This window comes from Lynx canadensis, chromosome D4 (assembly GCF_007474595.2).
Source record: "Lynx canadensis isolate LIC74 chromosome D4, mLynCan4.pri.v2, whole genome shotgun sequence".
In the NCBI taxonomy this organism is placed as follows: domain Eukaryota; kingdom Metazoa; phylum Chordata; class Mammalia; order Carnivora; family Felidae; genus Lynx; species Lynx canadensis.
Genome location: NC_044315.2, coordinates 90,819,360 through 90,826,914, shown reverse-complemented (window position 1 = coordinate 90,826,914; position 7,555 = coordinate 90,819,360).

The following is a 7,555-nucleotide window of genomic DNA, read 5'->3' as shown; positions in this document are numbered from 1 at the left end:
CCGTCCCAGCCTCGGGAGCCCCGCCCGCTCCAACATATAGCCCAGATCTGTCCCCTGCTTCCCCACCGCCTCTCCCGCCCTGGTGCCGCCACCTCCTTCCCTCCAGGACTGGCCACCCTGAGCTTCTCTCTGTCCCTCCAGGGCCAGGCGGCCACCCCCCCCGGAGGCTCTGCACACCCAGCACACTCCTGCCCCGGTCCTGAGCTGCCTTCTCCGTGACGGTCCTGTCCCTGTCCCAGTCACACCTCCTCTGAGAGCCCTTCTCCCACGGCCAGGCTAAACTCGCTGCCTGCGCGGAATTGGGGACAGAACCCTGGTGGAGGCAGGTTTTTTTGCAAAGCGTCCGCCTCCTCGCGGCCTGGATGGCTTCCAGGGAAAGCTCTGAGCTAGTCGGGGTGAGGAATCTCGCCAAGTTACAGTCCAGGAAACCGAGGCCCGGAGGAACGGAGCTGAGAAGGAGGGCTCGGGCTTATCCAAGCGGCTAAAATAAAAGCCGTGGCAGCAACGAACGCTGGGGAGGCTGAGGAGACACCGGGTCACGCAGACCTTGCTGGAGGGCGTGGGAAACGTCGTGGCCGCTCCGGACAACAGGCCGGTGGTTTCTCTAGAATCGGAGCGTGTGCCCACAATACGGTCCCGCGCGATTGCGCGTTTAGGACAGACAAATGGAAATGAGAGTGTAGGCAAAACCCTGTGCGCGAGTGTCCCCCCCCACCAAGCCTTCCACAGTCCGACTGTCCCACCTCGCCGGGCCGCCGGGGCACCGAGGGTGGGTGGGCACATAGTCCCTTCTAAGGGGGGAGGAGGGGGCTTGACACGCAGAGATCCTGAGGAAAGACGGAGCAGATGGATTGGGAGAGGCTGCCCTTGACGGCTGGAGTGAGGAGGCCGCAGGCCAGGGGACCCCGGGCCACCAGGAGCCGGGAGAGGACAGACAGATCCTGCCCAGATCTCCACCAGGGACTTCACCCTCCAGCACTGGGAGGGGACACATCTCTGTCGTTTTGTGCCACCAAAACATCTCTGGGGTCCTTTGTCACAGACCCCCCCCCCAAAACTCATTCCCTTCCCCGACAGGCCTGCTGTGCGTCCTGCACCCCGGGGGGTGCACACTCCTTTCCTGGGCCGCAGGCCATCTTGCTGGCCACGGCAAGGGGAAACAGGAAAAGCCCTCAAAGTGCCCGAAAGCAGGTGCCTCCAGGGCGTCCAAACGTGCACAGACCTGCTGAATGATTAAGCCACTAAGTCGCACCCATCAGCTAGGACGGGATGTGGCGTGACCAGGCGGACAAGCCTCACCCGCCGGGAGGTCGCCTGCGGGTGGTGGGGCTGGGGTTCAGCTTCTCGCGCCGGCAGGAAAAGCACCCAGTTCGGCTCGCGGACGCTCGTCCAGCACCAGATGGGCTCCTCCCTGGGGCCGCCTCCCACCCCTGAATCCAGGGGGCTGCCGGTGAGGCACTCGGGATGACGATTGAGGTGCCTGCACACACACGTGCACAAATGCACTCCATGCACACGTACGTACGTACCTCCTGATCCCAGGGTCCCCAGGAGGGACCTGCCTGGAGAGGAGGCGTTTCCTGCCGAGACCCCAACATGAAGCACAAGGCCGGGGAGAGCGTCCCCTTGCTCAGAGCCGGGACCCTAGGGCCGCCCGGCCAGGGCAGAGGTCCAGCTGTGCTCGGGAGCTGCAACCGTCCACACCCCACACGTCCCCGGGACACGTGGAGAGCCTCAGGTCTCCCTTCTTTCCCCGTTAGTGCACCTCCCAATCCCACCCCCCATCTGGGCCGCCTCCTCCGGGAAGCCTCTCCTGGGTGGAATTCTCTCTCCTTCTCTGAGCTTGCCCTGCACTTCACCTGGGGCCCCGGTGCTCGGCCTCCTGTCCGCTTCATAGCACTCAGAGCACAGCCTCCTTCTCTGAGCCAGCTCTATTCCTATCCTATCCCAGGCACGGCATCTTGTATACAGTTGGAAGTTAATAAACACTTGTTGCACAGACGACCATACAAGGAGTCCTTCTTGTGCGATCCCGATGGCTCCAGCTTACCAAGATCGGAACTGTCTGAAGGGTGACCCTGGCCCCTCATAAACCCGGACTCCACCCGGCCGGGGAGGGGTGTGGTCTGAGTGAGGGCTTCCTGTGGGAAGGTGACCGGGACCTTGGAAGACAGAGTCAGCGTTGGCTTTGGGCGGCCCCCTTTCCCGCTGACGGCCGGTGGCCCTCCCGCCCGCCTGGCCTGGGGAGCCTCAGGACCCACCCACTCTGCGGACACAGTGACCAGGGTCCCACAAGCCTCACACGTGTCCCCAGCCTCACAGTGGAGGGTGACACCGTCTCTGGCCTCTTCCGCTGCCCCCCCCCACCACCTCCTGCTGGGCTCAGCCTTCAGCAAACAGAGGACCTGACATTTTGCCCGCACGTTACAGCTCTCCAAGCTCGGTCCCCTGTGTTGTCTGTTGTGGCCTCCCCAACTCGGCGAGGTGGCATTTATAACAGAGAGGCCAGCTGTTCAGAGACGCGCAGACAGGAAGCAGCAGAACCCACTGGAGGGTTCCCAGCCTGGGGCCTTCAGATGTCCCCGAACAGTTGACAGCCCCAGAGGCCGCACTTACCTGCGGAGGCGGCATGTGAATTATTCACATCCCCCGCAGGTGGAGGGCTCTGTTTCCACGGGCTCCTTCCTCCCGCCCCCCACCCCCCATCCCCCACCCCCAGGCTCAGCCCACCCCATCCGCAGGGACCATTGTGATGGTTAATTAGACACAGTTGGCGAGGCGCCCGCCCGAGCCCCGGGGATGACAGCGGTCCAAGGAGACGCGGCATAATCACAGCTCAGCCTAATTCAGGAAAAATGGATTTGACTTTGGGTGATAGCAGGCCAATTCCAAGATGGTTCTTCTGCGTGTGGCCCAATCACGGCCCGGATTCCTCCCATTACCCCTTCGGAATTTTCTTAGCCGGACTCAGAGCTGGGTGGCCAGACGAGGGAGTCCGAGCCCTGAGTTAGGAGCTGGTCCCTGAGCGACGCCGTGAGGTGTATCTTCCCCCCCGCAGAGATGTGTCAGATCTTTGGGACCTGATTAGCACAGGCTCAGAGGGCCCAGCATCGGTGGAGGACTGGGTAAGAACCGTCCGAGCTAAGGCCTTGCTGTCCTCTCCTCCCCACGTTAGGGACCCAGACACCATGCCCCGGAAATAAATACTTCACTGGAGCCTCCATCCAATCCGGACTCAGCAGCCTGAAGAGACCGAGTCTTCTACGGATGAAGCAATGCTTGCTTTTTATTATTGAATTAACTTTGCTCAGCTCGCCCACACTCTGGGGAGAATTAGTGCTAAAGCAAATTGTTAGGACTCGGGGCCGGCGTCTCTCCTGGTGAACGCCTTGCTGGGCGGTGTGGCCTGACCTTCCCCTAAAGCAGACTCAGGGGGCTGCCTGATGAGCGCCGGGGCTCAGTACCCGCCCCACAGAGCTCAGTGGGGTCAGGGAGATTTCTCTGGGCGGCCAAGGGGAGCCAGGCTCCCGTCGGTCCAGCGGAAGCAGACCCTGGGCGCCCCGACCGCACAACCACAGCGACACTCGAGCCCTGGGTAGCTCTGGCTGAGACCCCGGGAAACGGCTGGGTGTCCAGGTTCCCTAAGAGCAGACAGATGGCCAGACCGGACGGATCCTGGGGACAGCGGTCCGTGTGGTCCCACGATCACTGGCCCCAAGAGGGGCAGCCCCCCCACGGAGGCAGAGGACCCAAGTCCAAAGCTACAGAGGCCCTCCCTGAGAGGGGTTCAGAGTAAGCAAAGGCACCCCGCAGATCCCAGCCTCGGAGCTGGCTGACCTGGCCCCAAGGACAGGGACGACGGACACAAACACCGGCCTCTGGGAGTAGGAGGGGACGGTATTGGCGTCCAGACAATGAAGGGGAGGGGCAAACTTGTCCTGCCCTGTCCTGAGCCCCAAAGGCAGGGCCTGGCCTTGCTGGCTGTCAGAGTACCCAAAGCCTCAACGCCGAGCCGGGCACAGAGCTGGGCCGCTCCGTGGTCTGTGTTTCCCTGTCCGATTAACGACCGACCCCACGAGAGCCCGGGGCCTGAAGCTGAACAGGTGAACGTCCAGACCGGAGGGCACTTGGCAACGGCCGGCGGCATTTGGGGCCGTAACACTGGGAGAGGCGCCACCAACGTTGTAGCTCATGGAGCCGGGGACGCTCGAAACATCCCGCGATGCACAGCTGGCCCCACGACGGAGGATTTCCCAACCCAAATGTCAACAGTGCGGAGGCGGGAGGCCTGCTCCGGCCTGGGGGAGGGCTGGATGCCCCGGAGTGACTCCCCAAGGCTGGGACGCCCACAAGGGGGCGGCCCCTGGCCTGGGACGCGGCGTAGAACGCCAGGCACACCTCCCCTGGGAAGTACCCTCCTGGCTGCATTTCCCGAGGAAGCCAGAGTCCGCCTATCACCGGAGGCCACTGGCCAACCCGGCTGACAGTTTAGGTGCCTGGTGGGTTGTGACACCCTCTTGGTGCTCCCGCGGGACCGGGCCCCAGGACGGATCCCTGCGACGCACGGACGTCTTCGATATCTCACCACCGACCACACGCAAGCCACGTGCGCGCGCTCCTACACACACGGGCATGCACGCACGGCCACGAGTGCAAATGCACCACACCCACCCCTGTGCGCACAGGCACGCATACAGTGCACACGTGCTCGCACAGATAGGACACACACGTGCTCGCACGCAGGCACAGACCTGCGCACACACGCACACAAATGCCCGCACGGCACGGGCACACACACGCCCTCCTTCAAGAGCTATTCCCGTTTCCTGCGGCCCCGCCACCACCTACCCCTAGTCCGCAGGAGAGAAATGAGCTCGGATTAAGATGTCTCGGTGCAATTGGATGTGGTCTCTCCCATCACACGTCTGCGTCTGGCCCCGAGCTCTGCTGCCGCTTTTGTATTCCAGGCATTCTGTTCCCTGCCCACCCCGGTCCCTCACAGACCGGGACTGTATCCTTTTCATCCCTAATATCATTGCTCACATCCTCGCCGAGCTATTGTGGTTCCCGCTGTCCTTCTGAGGCTGAGGTTTTACAAGAATGAATGCAAACGACAGAAGCCGGGATTTACGGCCCAGACCCGAGGTGCTGGCTGGGGCCCCGGCCGCTTTCATCATCGGAGGTAAGCCGCCCGCCGCCCGCCACTAGAAAACCTCCCAAACTGAGTTCGCTTGATCTCTTGGTAGCAATTTTGTTCAAAGCCTCCTTTCTTATTACGTTTGCTCTCCGGGGCATTTTGGCCACAGTGATCACTGTAGAATCAAGGGATTAGGAGACACGCCGGGGTCCGTAAGGCCCAGCCTTCCAGCAGAAAGCTGGCCCCGGGCAGAGCTAGTCCAGAGCGGGGGACATCTCCAATAATCAGAGGTCACGACCCGTCCTGAGTTCCTCTCCGAGCGCTGGCGGCGATCCCCGAATCTCACCCCCGGCTCTCCTGCCCTCTGTTGAGAACCACCCCGCCGTCCAGGCCTGGCTTGTCTGCTCACGGAGGGCCGCCTCGAGAGCAGCCTCCGAATTGGAGGAGGAGGAGGAGGAAGCTTACTCCTGGGGACCCGAGTCTCTCTTCTAAGAGACCGAGGCTGGGGCATGAAGCTCCAGAAGGCTCCCCCGGGTCCTCTGGGCTCCCCGGCCAGCACCCCATCCCGTCTGGCAGTAGACGGCCCGCATCCCCAGCCAAGGCCTCGTTCTCCCCGCGCTGGGGACACTCACACGTGGCCTTGACTCGAGGCTTCGTGTTCCTCCCAGCTCTGAGCTCAGGAAAAAAAGAATTCTCCAAAATATGAATTATGTATTGAAAACCCGGGCAGAGCCATCGCAGGCAATAAATAATTCTCAGCTACAGACACATTAGTTAGCTGTACAATCTGCTTCCAGGCCAAACCGACTATCTCATTAATAACAGGCAGAAGCAGGGGCATCGCGAGTGCGGAGCCGGAGCAGGGGTCCCCTCTCAGGGCCGCCGTGGGCCTGGCCGGACGTCTCCTCGGCGTCGTCCCCGGGGGCGCCGGCTCAGGATGAAGGGACCAGCAGGGACTCTGTGATGCCCAGACTCTTCCAGAAGGGAGGACACCTAATGGAAACACTGCTCTGCCACACGGCCAGTGCACCTGGCTTTGTGGCCCAGCCTGGTGATGCGTCCCCTGTCCCCTGCGTGGGTTGCAGAGGGCTCTGTGTAGCTCCAGAACTTTCTTAATGAACAGACAAGAATTTATCGAAGTTAGCACTCAAGTAATCTGCGGTTCGATTGGACATTCGTAAGTGCTTCTAGAGATGTTTGCTCCGTAAGCTATTTTTGCTATCACCCTGGAAAACTCGTTGGCGTAATGGCTTTGCGATGCCTTGGAAAAGCATTTGCTAAGCAAAGGTCAGCCCTGACCCGAAGCCTACTCACAGAATCCTCAATCAGCAGCCGTGTCCTTGCTGGGGCGGAACTCGGCTGCTGGTTGGGAAGGGCCTCGGTCTCTGGCTCTGGTCCCAGCGGGCTCGGAGAGCGTGGCGGGCGCTCCCACCACTTGCTGGTGCCTGCTGTGGGGCGCCAGTCATGGGCAGGAGGGCGTCCCCATTCTGGAGGGCCGTCTTCACGCGAGGGCCGCGTGGCTTCACATGAGGCATGTCCCTGGATCTCGGTGATGTTACAAGGGGACCCCTGTAAGCACCCCCCACCCTGCACCGTACCCATGAGACAAGTGAGGCTCGGGTCCCCGGGGCCACGAGAGGAAGCAGACCCAGGACGCAGCGTCGCGTCCACCAGCCTTAAGCTCTGAACTGTCCCGGACCCCCTCACCCTGCAGGGGGGCCGGCCGGCCGGACATTGATCGCCTCGTCTACAGATAAGGAAACCGAGTTGCAGGGGGATGATGTCGTTTATCATATTTATAAGCAACGGGCCGAGGTGTGTCCAGGCACCTGACCCGGGGCCAAAAGCTGTCTCTGGTCTCCTGTCTCCTTTTGTGGGCAGGGGACTGTCCTCTGAGCCGGGCCCTGTCCCCCAGAGAGCCCGGCCCCAGCTCTCCTGGCCCCGCAGAGCAGAGTCACCTCAGAACACCCCTGCCTCACCAACCCCCCCCCCCCTCCCCAGCCCAGGCCTCAGCAGGAAATCTCAAGCCGTCGGCAGCCCCCGCTGATGACCCGGGGTGTGGAGCCTCCCTCCAGTCCAGGGCTTCGTCCACCCGAGACGGCCCTCATTTGTCGTGAAATCACGGGCCTGCTGTCCCCGTCTCCCCCGACCCCGCTGCAGAGGCCCAGGGGGTACAGGCCCAGGGGAAGGCTCGCAGAGCTGGCCCCTTTTCCTCTTAAGTGAAGTTCCTGCCAGGTCTGTTTAAGCTCTCGGCATCGTAATGCCTTAAAAGCTTCTGCTTTCTCTCTGGGTCAATTTCCTTCCAACAAAATATCAAAATGAAGCTTGAAAGGCTGCCACCGGGGCCTGAGTGCCAGACCGGGCCGTCAGCGCCCGGCCATCAGCGCCCGGCCTTGCATCACGCCCGCGTAAATATTT